The following is a 16522-nucleotide window of genomic DNA, read 5'->3' on the forward strand; positions in this document are numbered from 1 at the left end:
AGTCAATGTTGTTTTAGCAGCCTTTGGGGCCTCCCTGACCACAATCCATAATAGGGTATCTCACATACTGACTCTAGAAGCATTGTTATCTATCCAAGCAGGATATATATCTCCCTTCTAATTCATATGTTTTAACATTATAGGCATGCTTCGCCATGTATTCTATTAATGTAACAAATGAGGTTTGACAAATTCATTCTTTCTCAATGTGTCTCCCTCATGCCTCCAGGGGATATTTGTCACAACTTGAGGGTAAGATTAGCACTGTGATTATTGTCATGCTTCACTGTAGTATTTTCTATTAGTACAACAAATGAGGTTCAACAAACTCATTGTTTCTCAATTTGTCACCTTCCTACCTGCTGGGCATATTTGTCACAACTTGGGGGTAAGAGGAATGCTATTAGCCTCTAGTGGCTTATGATGGTGCCAAACATCTAACAGTGTATAGGACAGCCCCCACCATCAACAAAGATGTATCTAACCCTGTATGCCAACAGCTCAAGGTTGAAAAACTGGTCTGAATTCATTTCCATATCTTCAGCTTGAGACTTTTCAGTATTATAGGAAAGTGCTTTCTCTTTCATAATAAGTGACTTAGGACAACTGATACATGACAATATAATTGAAAATAGGTACAGACATACCTGGATTTTATAATCATGCAAATACTAACATATACCTTAACCATTTGTTCAGAAAACATAATGGCTGACTCAGGATGTTGTGTTTTCAAAGCAGTGTTGTCAACAGTCTCTTATTCTCTAAGGCTTCTCATCAGACCTCTTTGTGTGTCGTGTGTGTGCAGGTATGTGAACACATGTGTACATGTGGAAACCAAGGTCAACTATGGTTATCTTTCCACAGATGCCATCCACTTGTTTTTTAAGACAGGGTTTCTCACTGAGACCTGGGGCTCAACAATTCAGCGAGACTGCCAGGTGAGAAAACCCCAGGGATCTTCCTGTTCGTACCCCCCCCAGATCTGGGAAGGGGAGTGTTGGGTCTTCAAGTCAGACCTAATTGCTTACATACTACTTTACCAACTGAGCCATCTCCCCCAGACCGTTATCAAACTTCTAACTGATGCTTATGGCCTCTCACCTCCGTGGCATACTCCACCTAAGGCAGAGTTGTAAAATGCAGGACAGATGACTTTTTGGTACCAGAAAGTTCCAAATTGACTGGTCCTATGATGCTCCCATGAGTGGGGAAATACCTGAAAAGAGTCTGGGTTTCCTTCCGTGGAGCACTGTAGGAGCAGTGTGCAAGAGGAGCCTGTTGGAATTAGACATTCAAATGCGTCCCCTATTGTGCACAGGGTGCCTCCTTCACAGGCAAGATCATATGGTCCATGCTGATACTGTCTCTCCTATGAACTTTCTCTAAAGCTGTTTTTCTGTTTATCATTCTCCTTTCTCTCTGTCTTAGTACTTTTTGCTATTGCTGTGAAGAGACACCATGGCCAAGGCAACCTGTAGAAGAAATTGTTTAATGGGGACTTAGAGTTTCAGAGGCTGAGTCCATGACCACCATGGTAGGGAGCATGGCAACAAGAAGGCAGGCAGGCAGGCACTGGATCAGTCACTGAGAGCTTGCACAGGGCAGAGAGCTAACCAAGAATGGCTCCGGCTTTTGAAATCTCAAAGCCTGCCTCCAGTGACACGCCCCCTTCAACAAAGCCACACCTCCTAATTCTTTCCAAATAGCTCCTCCAACTGGAGATGAGACAAGCATTCAAATCTATGAGCCCGTGGGAGCCATTCTCATTCAAACCATCACAATATTCTTTCAGAATCCTCACTACACTTCTATAATCACATATAAATACACATAAGCATCCACTGATACAATAGGAGATCACCAACATTTGGCTACTACAAAAACAGTGGTTTCTTCAGGTTGTTCCTTTTAAAACATGTGAATGGTCAAACACTGTCCAGGTCCACATCTCTTTCTCTTGCTCCTCTCGCCACACCGAGTGAGGAGTAAAGGGCAGTGATTTTACGCCGTGGCAGCCTCCTCCCACGCCCCCCTCACAGGCACTGCCTGCTTCCATCTAAGTCACTTGGTTTCTGCCCAGTCTGGAATGTGGGGCAGCCCCTCCTTCATAAAGGAGCAGTGTTCTATATCCTCAAAGCCCAGTGGGTGTTTGGCAATGTCTCCTGTTTCTACCAGAGAGGTACTTATACCCAGTCTCAGGATTCCAGTTACAGGGCTGACTTTCCAGAATCGAAGATTCGACCCACACTGTCCCTTGCTTTATATACACACTGCATTAACTGAATGATTAAGGGATTTATTCCTTAATCTAAATTTGAACTTTTATTAAATAAAATATCTTTGTAATGCCTTTAATATACAGAGTACTCCCATGGCTGCCATCTGATTTTAAGAACCTCTAACAACCTTTGAATCATGGGTGGCAGCCCTGCTCCAACCCCCAAATCCTCTAAGCTGTGGAGCCCTAGAAATGTTTTGTGACTTTTGCAAGATTAGTGAAAAGCCAAGAAATTAAACAGCATCTGTTTCCAGTAGGTGGTAAGGAAAACATAGCAAGCCATTTCCTGCCTGTGCAGAACCAGTTTGATACATTCATCTCCTGTGTGAGCAGATTCAAAAGTTGTCGGTTTTCTTCATAATAACATAGCAGACGCCAGGGAATAAAGGCTCAGTGTGCTCCAGGAATAAGGCAGACGTATCCAGGTCTGACTCAGGCAGAAAGAAGCTAAGCTATTAAGACAAAGAGTGACTGAGACACAGGTCTTCTGAAGGGTACCACCCATGGCTGAAGAGTGGCTGAGACACAGAAATTCCAAAGGATGCCCATGGCTAAGAGTGACTGAGACACAGGACTTCCAAAGGATGCCCATGGCTGAAGAGTGACTTGAGACACAGAAATTCCAATGGATGCCCATGACTGCAAAGTGACCGAGACACAAGAATTCCAATGGATATGCACTCAATGAACACCCAGGCTATGATGAATCCTGAGTTTGGATCACAGTGCCGCACTTTTTTTTGTTAGACTGTCTCCACCTGGACCACATTTTCTTTTCTGAGTCCTTTCCATTCTAGCTCCTGGCTTTCAAACTTCATTTGAACATGAAGCCTTCTCTAGGATACTGAAGCAATGGGTCAGCACTATAACCAGGCTGTCTGATTCAACTTAGTAAATACACATGGAAGAAGCAATGTCTGTTTTTTTTTTTTTGCAATGAGTTTTCTATTAGAATGCAGGCTTTGTAAAAATGCCATGATTGCTAACTCAAAGCCAAAACCAGAAAGGAAAAGACGTGGATCAGCATTGTCATTACTCAGGCAAGTCTACCACTGCTGGCCATCTGGTCTACCACTGCTGGCCATCCAGTCTACAGTGTCGTGGCGGGTTGACAAATTAACCATTGTACAGTTTGAAAAGTAGGCTTCTGTGATGGGAAAAGGCTCCTTCAAGTGCACCTGAGCCTTGGACAAACTGAAAGCTGAGTGTGAATGTGGTATCACTATTGACATCTCCCTATGGAAATCTGAGACTAGCATATATTGTGTCACTACCATTGATGCTCCAGGATACAGAGATTTTTATCAAAAACATTATTTCAGTCACAAATCAGGTTGGTTGTGCAGTCCAGACTTGCTGTTGGTGTTAGTGAGTTGGAAGCTAGGCATCAAACAGCTAATTGTTGGTGCTAGCAAAATGGATTCCTGCTGGAGTCCAGCTCCAGCAGGTTCATGTCCCAAAGAGGAGGTGTGGAGTCTGCAAGAAAGGAGACTGATATGATCTGAGACTGAATCAACATGGTTTCCCATTTATTGAAAATAGGCTTACCTTATATAATACTCTATAATTGCATCATAGTTAACCATAAGCAGTACTGAAAGTAGCCTTAATAATGCCAGGATGAAAGTGATCATCATTGTCATTATAGCGTTTTTCTTGAAGCAAAAATAAATAAGTCTAGTGAGAATCTAAATGCCTATTGTCCTCTGAGGTTAAGTAGCGCTGCCAGGTGCCCTCTTACTGCCCAGTTAGTAAATCTTTAACCTCTCTATTATTGATATAATCAGGCAGGGGCACAATGGGAAGTCCTGTGTAGGGAGTAGGCAGAATTATCAGTCCATAATATAGTTTCACAGTGGCAGGGATTGTTTCCAAAGAATTGTTTAGTGATTGTCATTGTATATATTCTCATCCTTCACCAAAACTCACACAAAATGTCCCAAAGGAAAAGGCATAAGGAACCTCCCATCACACAGTGAGAATCATTAAAAAATGAAAGTTAAGAAGGTGGCAGAGAGCCGGGCGGTGGTGGCGCACGCCTTTAATCCCAGCACTCGGGAGGCAGAGGCAGGCGGATCTTTGTGTGTTCGAGGCCACGCTGGACCAATAGCCTCCGAAACAATACAGAGAAACCCTGTCTCGTAAAAACCAAAAAAAAAAAAAAGAAGGTGGCAGAGAGGTGTCATTGGCAATGTTGAAATGCTGGAACTTTGTCAAGCAACAGTGATGGGCATGTGGTCCATGCCGGATCCCACTAAGCCACCCTACAGCCAGAAGAGATGGGAGGATGCTGTTAAAGAGATCAGAACCCACATTAAGAGAGCTGGCTCCAACCCTGACACAGTAACATTTGTACCAGGTTCTAGCTAGAAGAGTGGCAGTGTGCTGGAGCCAAACGATAATATGTTTTGGTGCAAGACATGGCAAGTCACCTGTAAAGATGGGGATGCTAGTGGAATCACATTGCTGGGAGCTTTGGATTTTATCTTGCCACCAACTCATCCAACCAACAAATCTCCGTGGCTGTCCCTCCGAGGAATGTGTAAACTTGGTGGTATCAGGGCAGAGTGGATACTGGCGTTCTCTAACCTAGCCATGGTGGTTACCTTTGTTCCAGTCAGTGTTGACAATTGAGGTAAAGTCTGCTGACATGTACCATGAGGCTGTGAGTAAAGCTCTTTTGTGGGGACAATCTCGGCTTCAATGTGAATATTGTGTTTGTCAAACTTGTTGGATGTGGCGATGTTGCTGGTGACAGCAAAGTGACCCATAGTGGAAGCCACTGGCTTCACTGCTCAGGCAATTATCCTGAACCATCCAGGGCAAATTAGTGCTGGTTATGGCCCTGTCCTGGATTTTCACATGGCTCACATCGCTTGCAAGTTTTCTGGGCTTAAAGAGAAGATTGACTGCTATTCTGATAAGAAGCTGAAGGATGGCCCTAAATGCTTAAAGTCTGGAGATGGAGACTTATTATTAATTACATAAAGCTTGGCCTTTAGCTTAGGCTTATTCCCAACCAGCTCTTATAACTTAAATTAGCCTGTTCCTATTCATGTTTTGCCATGTGGCTTGCACCTCTCCTCTATTCTGTATGTCTGACTACCTCCATGTCTCTCTATCATCTTCTGCTGCACCAGATTCTAACCCTGCATTCCTTTCTCTGCCCGGAAGTCCCGCCTATTCTCTCCTGCCTAGCTATTGGCCATTTAGCTCTTTATTAAACCAATCTGGTGCTTTAGGCAGGTGAGGCAAAACATAGACACTTCTTCACACAGTGTAAACAAATATCCTGTAACAGTGAATCTTAGGTGCAGGAGTGTTTTGTAAATGTATCCACTGGGACTGGGCTCCACAAACTCTGCATTTTGATTGGCTGTGGTTTTCTGTGATGGTCTCCATCTGTTGCAAAGAGAAGCTTCCTTGATGAAGGATGAATGGATGAATACTTCAGGTATCTGTGGGTGTATGGACAAATGATTATAGATTATTGTTAGGGATTATGAAAAGATACATTTCCAAGGAAGCAACCAGAGCAGAGAGAGAGTTTAGCAGCTTAATGGCTCACAAAACATTCTACAGGGTCCTCTGATTACCTTAGGATAAAGATGTGAGTTCCCTTTTGGGACCTTCATCACTATCCCTTTCTGCCTTCACAAAGTGGAAGCAATGCCCAGAGTCTTGAGAAAAGATCCCAGAACAGAAGCTATCTGCATGCTGCTCACCTGCCAACCATGAGGTGTATAGAGTTTGGCCTCCAGGAAAGGCAATTCAGACAGCCTGGGGCCTTCCTGGACACTTCACAATAAGTTTTATATTAACACAATACTGGTTTCATCTACTGTAAAACTCTGCCTAGGTTTATACTTGTGTCTTTTCTCTTGCAGTATCAATAAGGGACTTAGAAATACCCATTTGTTAATTAAGTACTAGAGATAAATATTTGAGTACTTTTGAAGGAGACTTCTGTTTAAGGTGTACAGTACCTGTTACAGGGGTACTTAGCAAATGTTGACATTTTCTTTCTAGAACCACTTCCCTCTGTTTGGGTCAATGGTGAAGAAGAAAGAAAACACTGGCCTTTTTTTTTTCCAGTGATACATTTCCCAAGGAAACTGCGTCATACCAGGTCTTTTCCTCTCCCATTAGACAGAGATCAATGTTGCCTCTCCGTGTTGACCAATTTCTTCTTTCCTATTAATTACATCACAGATCTTTCTCTAAGAAATGGAAAGTCAAGTGGAGTCTTTCCCTGCGCTCATACCCACAGAGCTGGATCCATATCAAAGACATTAATTCTCATGGTCAGTAGTTACATTTTGAAGGATATTGCATAGAAATGCCTATGGTGCTCTTGGCCTTAGCATCATCTTCCTTAGGACTCCTGCGCCGTGAGAGAGAAGTGAGGAAGAAGCAAATGTGCAGGCTGAAGCGCAAGAGAAGAAAGATGAGGCAGAGGTCCAAGGAAACCATCTGGTCCACCCGAGAAGGCCGAGGGAGCAGAAGAAGGCCGGGACGCTGGTACAAGTTGTTGGACCGTGTGCTACTACTGTCTCAGTGGACCTGGGACATCACCCTCTGCTCACAGAGACCACCTCAGAGAATTGACTGCCTTCTTTAAAACCAAACAGTCCCACTGGCCCTCTGCCCTGGACCTATGACATTCTGGACTAGTTCTGTTCTGGCTTGTGGTCAAGTGTAACTCGTGTACAATAAACCATTTTTCTCGCTGTCTCAGCTGAAAAAAAGAAAAGAAAAGAAATGCCTACAGTATAATATGTAAGTGGTAAAGGCATGGGTTTAAAAAAAATCACACCAAACAAAAATCATGATTTAATTTATGTATATCTGTAGAAAAATGGAAGGAAAAATATTCCAAAATGTTGAGATGTTACCAGAAAGCAAAGGTAGTCCTTGCTGGCTTTCAACAACTTTTTCTTTTTGCTGTTGTTGGTTTGTTTTGTTTTTTGTTGTTGTTGCTTTATTATTTTCTGTGTATGGGTGTTTTGCCTGCTTGTATGGTTTGTGCACCTCTTGTCAAAGACCAGAAGAGGGAATTGGGTGCCTTGGAACTAGAGTTACAGATGGTTATGAGAGTGCTGAGGATGGACTCTGGGTCCTCTGGGAGAGCAGTCAGTGCTCTTAACCACTGAAGCATCTCTCTAGTCCCCCAGGAACCTCTTCATACAGTTTTGAAACTGCTCTTTTTTCTACAGTGAACTCAGGGATTACTTATATATCCCTCTACCTCTTTGAAAGCCAACTCAATAATGCATTTCCCAAAGGAGGAAGTCACCATGAGCATCTGCTCCGAACCAAGAACCCTGAGAAAACAGCAGCTCCCCAGCAGTTACTGGAAACACGCAAATGCTGTATATACTCCTTCATCTCAGGGATCTTCATGGTCAGGTTTTCTCCGTTCCTCTACTCTGTCTCCTTGGCCTTCGCTGGTTCAGGTGAAGGGAATATGGCTCTGAAAGACACTTACCCGGTAGTGGTCAGTTCTGAGACTAGCAAAGATTTGCTTTCACCTGTTTCCAGATCCAAGACACCAGGGTAAGGTTTGAGAGTGGCCCAGTCTGGGCCTGTTGCCAGCCAACGGCATTAGGTAGCTAGTCAGATATTAGCAGGTCACTGGGGCTATCCCTCCTTCATAATCAACATCTTGTAAAAACCAGTTCTGAACCTGCAGGACTTTGATTAGTGGTCAAAACAATGGATCTGAGTCATCTCTCCCATCCAGTATGGAGACAGGAATTCCAAAAGAGCACAAAATTGCTGTGTAGCTGGATGCTTTGTGGTAAGGAACAAAGGCACACAGTTGCCAGATCCGTTAAGGGTTAATTCAGCATTCCTGCCATCCCAGCACGTGGGAGGCAAACCAGGAGATAAAAGCCAGCTTGGGCTACAGAGAGGGTTGAGACAGCTGTGGATGGACTGCAAACAAACACAGAGTGCTGTCTAGGCTGGGGAGAGAGCCCCGTTAGTGAAAGTGCTTCTGAGCAAGCAGGGGGACATGAGTTCCAGTCCCTCATTAGAAGAGAGCCAGGGAGCCGGGTGGTGGTGGTGCACACCTTTAATCCCAGCACTCGGGAGGCAGAGGCAGACAGATCTCTGTGAGTTCGAGACCAGCCTGGTCTACAAGAGCTAGTTCCAGAACAGCCTCCAAAAGCCACAGAGAAACCCTGTCTCAAAAAAACAAAGACAAAAACAAAAGAGAGAGAGAGAGAGAAGAACAAGGAGGGAGGGAGAGAGGGAGGGAGGGAGGGAGGGAGGGAGGGAGGGAGGGAGGGAGGGAGGGAGGGAGGGAGGGAGGGAGGGAGGGAGGGAGGGAGGCAACCAGCCTGCCGATCTGAGTCTGGTCCCTGCGACCCACCATCATAAGGAGAAAAGTGACTTCTGAAAGCTGTTGTCTGACCTCCACACTAGTGCTGTGACATAAAAGCACACAACACACACCCTCAACACATAGACACACAGATAAATGCAGTTAAGCAAACGTCTAAAGCCAAGGGGCTGGAGAGACTCTCGGTGACTGAGCACTGGTTGTTCATCCATGTTTGGTTCCCAGAACCCACAGGATGGCTCATATTCCAGGGGATCTGACACTGTCTTCTGTGCATCTCAGGCACCAGGTATGCACATGGTGTACAGACATACACGCAGGCAAAATATCCACATACATAAATTAAAAAATTTAAAAAGCCAGGCTGGTGGGCATCTATAATTCCGCCACTGGGCAAGCAGAAACAAGAGGATAACGGGGCTGCTCAGCTCCAGCTTGTGGTCCCAGGCCAGTAAGAGGTCCAAAAGAGCCAAGGTGGATAGTGTTAAGGAATGTGGATGCCATTTGCATGTGTACACACAAATATGCACATGTGTATGAACATACACACTACTGTCTGTTCCAAAGACTTTAGAAAAATAAAATGACCATATATTCTTTTCTTCCAAAATTAAAATTCCCATCTTAGAGCGCAAAAGCTCAGTAAAACACAACAGGATGTCTACTGGTATAGACATATCATGCTATAGAGAAGCTCATTGAACTCAGGAAGTAAACAACTTAGTAGTTTCAGGAAGTCCCTGAAACTGGCCAGATACACTAGGCTCCTCCCTCTCTAAGCATATATAAGCAGTAAGGGCTGCTGAAAGAGCTGAGAACTGAACTGCATGAAAGATGCCCAGACCAACTGAGCTATCTGGAAAGGATGCTCTTCAGTCTGTTGAACTGCCTGTGGCTGGGTGGTGCACTTCAAGTTTCCAGTTTTAGTGAGCTGTCACTCATGCTGGGGTGAGATACGGCTGTCTTTGAGTCCTGGAAGTAATTCTCACCCCATTCCTATAAGAAATCCCAGCAACGCTTTATTGGTTCACCAAAACTGGACTTCAGTAGTACCCACATTTTCATCGGTTATTGATTTCATATCTGGGATGAGTGGATGTTTTCTCATGTCTCCCTAGGAACAGTGTCACATAATGAAAGCCAACATGGGATTGTACAATGGGAAACGAAGACTTTCGCCCTCCAGTAAGAGAACCCTCCGTAGTGAGAACAGAGCAGCTGCTGTTATATCTGTATGAAGCCAGAATGGCAGGCCTGCTGGCTGAGGGCAGAGGACAGTTTTAAAAGCCCAACTCAGGTCCCCTCCTTGATTTCCTCATCAGCTGAGTAACCAGGAGGGTGCTGCCTCACCTGTCTCCTTCTTAACAAAGACTGTGCCTGGGTATCATGGTCAGGAGTTCCACCGCTGTGCTAAAACACCAAGACCAGAAGCAACTTGGGAGGAAAGGGTTTATTTCAGCTATTAACTCTCGGGTCACACTCCATCCCTAAGGGAAGTCCAGAAGGGAACTCAAAGCAGGAACTCGGAGGCAGGAACTCAGCAGAAGCTGTGCAAGAATGTTTCTCCTGCCTTGCTCCTCATGGCCCGTTCATCCTGCCTTCTTACAATAGAGTCACCAGCTCAGGTATGTCACTGCCTGAAAAGGGCTGGGCCACCCACATAAGTCACTAGTCAAGAAAATGCTCCACAGGCTTGCCCTCAGGCCAGTCTGATGGGGGCATTTTCTTAGTTGAGGCTTCCTCCTCCTAGATGACTCAAGCTTGTATCACCACCAGCCAGCATAATGGGTTCGTCTCTGTGTTACATCCTGTTTGTTTTAAAGCTTATTAGCACATGATCATTGTATCTTCAGGTTGTAATAACTTTTGCCCTAAACCCCTAGGTTTTTTTTTGAGGGGGGGCAGACTAGCAGAGTTTGATGGGGTTGCTTTTTTCTTTATTTGTAATTAGACCAAAGTTGACTCAAGTTGCTTTATTTTGAGAATGAACATCGGATTTTCTTTCCATCTTTAAAAAAATGATTTATTTATTTTTATTTTATGTGCATTGGTGTTTTGCCTGTACATATGTCTGGAACTAGAGTTACAGACGGGTGTGAACTGCCATGTGGGTGCTGGGAATTGAACCAGAGTCCTCTGGAAGGGCAGCCAGTGTTCTTAATCACTGAGCCATTGCTCCAGCCCCAGATTTTAGTTCTTACAAAGCCAATTATGTGCAGTAGGGGTCTATCCTCAATGACCTCCAAGGCCATTGATCCCTGTAAGTGATGCTAAGAAGACAGACCCAGGCTTTTACAAGGATACAGATCATGTACATGGGATACAGACCATGATTCATCTGTTGGAGAAAATGTGGTTGTCAGTAATCCAAACACTTAATGGATGTGTTACTTTGTTCCTGCAATCAGCTTTTTCTCTATGCTATCAGAAAGGCCATTGTAAATGTCTAGAGAAGGTTCTGAAGGCATCAAGGCCCCTTTCCCTATCACTAGTCTTGATTAAAAATCCTCAGTCTGGGGGTGTAGTGTATTTGATAGAACACTTGCCTGGCATGCACAGAGTGCTGGCACCAAATAAACTGGGTATCATGGCATGTGACTGTAATTCCAGAACTCCGGTGGTGGAGGCAGAAGGACCAGACATTCAAAATCATTGTTGGCTACTTATCTAGTCCACAGCCAGCTTGGGATACATGATATCCTGTCTCAGAAAATAGAAAAGGCAAGGGAAGGAATGATAAGAGAAAGATCTGTCCACTAAGAACAAGAATCTGTGGGAAGCAAAGGCAGGGTCTGGCCTCTACTCCCTCTGCTCCCAGAGTTACAAGAGTGAACAGAGGAATGTTAGGACCTCATGCTTTACAATTTAAAGAGCTGAGTCAGGTGGTGGTGGCACACGCCTTTAGTCCTAGCACTCAGGAGGCAGCAGCAGGAGGATCTCTGTGAGTTCGAGACCAGCCTGGTCTACAAGAGCTAGTTCCAGGACAGCCTCCAAAGCCACAGAGAAACCCTGCCTTGAAAAAAAAACAGAGCTGTTTTGAGGAATCTGACACTAGAGGGTCATTGTTGTAATAGGCCCCCAGACCTTAGCACAACTGACTCCATGATGGAAGTTCTATTCAGGCCATAAAACTTAGCACATAGACAGTACCACCGGCCAAAATGAAAACAAAGATCTAGTCCATCAAAAGACATAGTTCCAGGAAAGTCCCAAAATGTACTAACCTTGCTTTTTGGCTTCTGTAGTGGCTGACTGCTCTTGTTAACTGAAGTGTGTTGGCCCAGGGCATGGTTTTCGCACTTACAAGCTCACCCTGAGAAAGGCTCAGTGTTACACTGGGATCTAGCTGGCTAATAAAGACTCCAAGCAGTCTTCTCTAGTGGACACCCGCACTTGTCTCAGTTTCCCTTTGTGGCCCAAGGGCACGAGGTGATAGAACAGGGGGTGAGGTGGCCGTTGAGAGGAAGAAGAAAGCTACCTGGCCTTCTCCACACCCTCGCCATGCTCTGGAGGAGTCAAGAAAGAAGGTCACGGCATCCCAAGAGTTCTGTGAAGAAGGAGAGCTTCAAAGGCCAAGACAGGGCCTTCCTGTCAAAATGTTCTCAGTTTGGTCTTGAAGTCTCTCTGGAGTAGCTGAACACTGTAGCCCTGCCCTGGCAGATTTGGGGGGATTCCACTATGTGAGTTTGTGACGTGTCTTGGGGAATAATTTTGATTGGTTGGTTAAAATACTGGGATCAAGCCAGGATCTTGATTATGTTGGGTAAGCTTGACTCTACAGAGATCACCCCAACCTTTTTATTTTGAAGTAGGATTTTGAAGTAAGTTTATTCCCAGGTTAGCCTCAACCTTACTCACCCTTTTACTGTAACTTGCTAAGTAAGCTGGGGTTAAACATATGTTGTGGCCTATGTGTACACTGTGTGAAGATGTATTGGTGGGACTGGTTTAATAAAGAAATGAATGGTCAATAACTAGGCAGGAAGTATAGGCGGGACTTCCAGGTAGAGAGAGAAAGAGAAGGAGGATCTAGGTGCTCAGGAAAAGTAAGACATGTAGAGAAAGCAGAATTGGCAGTAAAGAGATAAGGTAAAAATCCATGAGGCAAAATATAGATTAATATTAATGGGTTAATTTAAGTTTGAAAGACCCCCAGAGTGGGGAGACCCTCACTCAAGTCTCGGGATAAGCCAATGCCCCAATAATTCAAGAGAGACCGTTCTTGATGCAAGCACATGAGGTTTATTCGGGGAACCAGTGCACTGGGGCCGAGGTCATAATACTCACAGGGGCAGAGGAGTTTGACCCCTAGTAGCTGCAGTCGGGAATTTTTTAAAGGGAAAAACTGAATGGGGGAGTTAGACAAACATCATAAAGGATGCGGAAGTTAGGTAAACATCATAAACAAAGGATGAGGAAGTTAAATGATAGGAAGGTTATCTCAAACAAGCATTCTTTGGGCATTGTGCAGTTAAACATTGAGCAGGAATGTGGTGAGCTAGTTCCTGGATCAGGGAGTGTTATCTTTTAAGTTTATCTTGAAGTCTCCAGTTTCTCAGGAGAGGGCAGAAGGACAAGTTACTCTGTGATGGGCTAGTTGCCAGGTGTGTAAAAATGTTGAGTTGGGATCTATCAAGTTATAAGAGCTAGTAGGACAAACCTAAGCTAAGGCTGGCTTTCATTAATATTAAGTCTCTGTCGTTATTTGGGAGCTGGCTGGAGGGACAGAAAATGTCTTGTTACATACATTTACCACCATGGGAACAATCCTTTTTTTCTTTTTAAATTACATTTCAATTTGTTTACTGTATTATGGTGAGGAGAACATGAATGCTCCACAGTGTCTGTGTGGAAGCCGGAGGACAACATGCAGGAGTCAGTTTTCTCATTCCACCATGAAAAATCCAGAGGAGATGGAGTTGGACACCAAAGCCTGCTGCCAGGTTGAAGAAAGTCCAGCTTATGTTTAATTGTTTTCTTGTTTAGTTTTTGAAGTGTGAGCATTCAATCCAGAGTTTTACACAAGCTAGGCAAGTGCTCTTCCCCTAAAGTATATGCCTTCCCGATTTACATTTAAAATGCATACGGAGGTATAAAATTACAGGAACTCCTCCCAGCTCTCCTGCCTCCAGGCTATCCCTTCGTAGGACTTGAGCCAGCTTCCTTCTACAGCAGCTCTGAGAAGCGAAAAACAAATCAACTAAATTAAGTAAATTGGCAGTTCTGCCCCAAAATAGGGATTATATTTTCAGACAAAGGCAGAAGGAAAGCTTTAGATAGTCATTAAGTTCAATTATATAGGCAAGCATATGTTTTTGCCCAGCTAAGTTTGTATTTTATATAATAAACCAGCGAGCTTTACTTAGTCATATAAGCCAAAATGTGATTGAAAAGCCAAAAATCATACCATAAAAATTTCATGACATCAGAGGCTACAATTCAGATGAGGAGCTGGGGAGCAGGGTAAGTGCTTGCCATGTAAAGAAAGCATGAGGACCTGAGTTCACTCCCTAGCACCTCCTTGAGAGTTGGGTGTGGTAACATTTATAATCCCTGTTCAGCACAGGCAGAGATGGACGGAGCTCTGCTTCTCATTGGCCAGCCAGCCTACCTGAAGAGATCCAAGCCAATGAGAGAGCCTATTTCAAAATACAAGGAGGATGGCTCCTGAGGGACGACTGTTGGGGAAGTCCTGTTATTTGCCTGTTATTTGTCAATAAAGTACTGTTGAGCCTATAGGAATCTAGATAGGTGGGGCTAGGAGTCCAGGAGGATTCTGGGAAGGAGAAACACAGAGAGTCGAGATGTAACGCCATTGGGGTAGGAAGCCCAGAAACCTCTCCAGTAAGAGACATACTTAGATTAACAATTATGGGGTAATTACTTAAGTCAGAGCTAGCCAGTAAGAAACAAGCAAGGCCAACAGCTTCATAATTAATACAGCCTCCTGTGTGTTTATTTGGGGACTACAAAGCGGCAGAGCCCAGGCAACTGGCAGGAGATAAACCAAAGCGGCTAGCAAAGAAAAAGCTTCTCTTAACAGACGACACCTGAGGTTGACCTCTGGCCTCCACACAGACACACGCACATGCACGGACACACACATGCACTCACACCTGCATACATGTGCACCTACACACACACCTCTGATGAGGTTGTCTTCTGTAGATCACTCCTGTGTACATCACAAATAGACTTCTGCAAGGCTGTGCTGAAGTGTCGGTCGTCAGTGTCTCTGACTTCACAGGCAGTGGCTGGCCTCGGCTGCACTGACCTCACCACCGAGCTAACATCGGTGCTCACGGCATAGACGCACAGCTGGAGGACAAATGTGTGCTGTGTCTCAGTTACTGTTCTGTTGATGTACAGAGACACCATGACCAAGGCAACTTGCAGAGGAAAGCATTTAACTGTGGGCTGGCTTACAGTTTCAGGGGTTAGTCCGTGATCATCATGGTGGGGACCATGGTGGCGTCCAGTACATGGTGCTGGAGAAGTAGCTGGGAGCTCACATCTGCTCCTCAAGCTGCAGGCCAAGGAAGACAGCCTGGGCCTGACTCAGGTGTTTGAAACCTCAAAGCCCACCTTCTCCAACAAGGCCACACCTACTAATAATCTCCAAACAGTTCCACTCACTGGGGACAAAAATATTCAAATATAGGAGCCTATGGGGGTCATTTTCATTCAAACCACCACACTAACGAAAGGGAATTGTTTAAATCTGACTCCAGGTGCCGGCTATTTTATTTTCCCTAAGAACTATTCTGTGTACTGATGGGGGAAGTCCTGTACATTTGTTAATAAAGCACTGCTGGCCAATAGGAATCTAGATAGGTGGGACTAGGAGTCCAGGAGGATTCTGGGAAGGAGAAACACAGAGAGTTCGACATGTAACCGCCATGGGGTAGGAAGCCCGGAACTATTCTCCGGTAAGAGAAATACTTAGATTAACAATTATGGGGTAAATACTTAAGTCAGAGCTAGCCAGTAAGAAACAAGCAAGGCCAACAGCTTCATAATTAATACAGCGTCTTGTGTGTTTATTTGGGGACTACAAGGTGGCAGAGCCCAGGCGGCTGGCGGGGGATAAACCAAAGCAGCTAGCAAAGGAAAATCTTCTCGTAACAGTGTACTTTGATAAAGATTTTTCCTGCCCAGTTTTTTTTTCTACCCCTTGCACTAGGAACTGAGCCAAGAGTCTTATGATATGAGGCAAGTGCCTGGAGATCCCCAGCCTCACACAAGGACAATTTTGAGCCTTACTTTCACTCTCCACATCCACCTAAGTCTTCAGATCCCAAACCCCTTGTAAGAATCCAGGTGTAGCTACTTGGCCCTGTAACCCTAGTGCTATGGTGGCCAGAGGCAGAGGATCCCCGGGCTTGGCTGGTAGCTGGCCTACCTCAAGGTTTAGTGGGAAACCCTGTCTTGAGGGAATGAAAGCAGGATGTATAGGGGTACATACCACACACACACACACACACACACACACACACACACACACACACACACTACATACTCTCATATATGCACATTAAAAAAAAACCCAGAAGCTCTGTGGAGGCAGAGCAGGTGGGTTACTTTTGAGAGAGGGTGAGGCAAGAACCCCAAATAGCCTTCCATTCTTTCAGTTAACTAGTTGTTTAAGCACCTTTGGTGTCTAAGCACTATGCCTGATAGGAGGACCAAAAAATAAATAAATAAATAATGAGCTCTACCCTCAAGAACTCTACAGTTAAAACAAATTGCAAAATAAAATCCTTCAATCAAGGCCTGAGGGAACCACCGGGCTGGAACAGGTAGGGAAAATTTCTTAAAATAATTGACTCAGATTCTTTAAATGCCAACACAGTGAAAGAGAGAAATGCTGAGGAACTGTTTTAGGTTGTGACGAT

At 44.6% G+C, this 16522-nt stretch overlaps 1 pseudogene; it reads left to right on the plus strand.

Annotated features, from left to right (window-relative positions):
- Nucleotides 1–3133: 3133 nt before the first annotated feature.
- On the plus strand, nt 3134–14937 carry LOC101828478 (annotated as a pseudogene).
- Nucleotides 14938–16522: the final 1585 nt, after the last annotated feature.

Source organism: Mesocricetus auratus, unplaced genomic scaffold, assembly GCF_017639785.1.
Source record: "Mesocricetus auratus isolate SY011 unplaced genomic scaffold, BCM_Maur_2.0 Super-Scaffold_100015, whole genome shotgun sequence".
Classification (NCBI taxonomy): domain Eukaryota; kingdom Metazoa; phylum Chordata; class Mammalia; order Rodentia; family Cricetidae; genus Mesocricetus; species Mesocricetus auratus.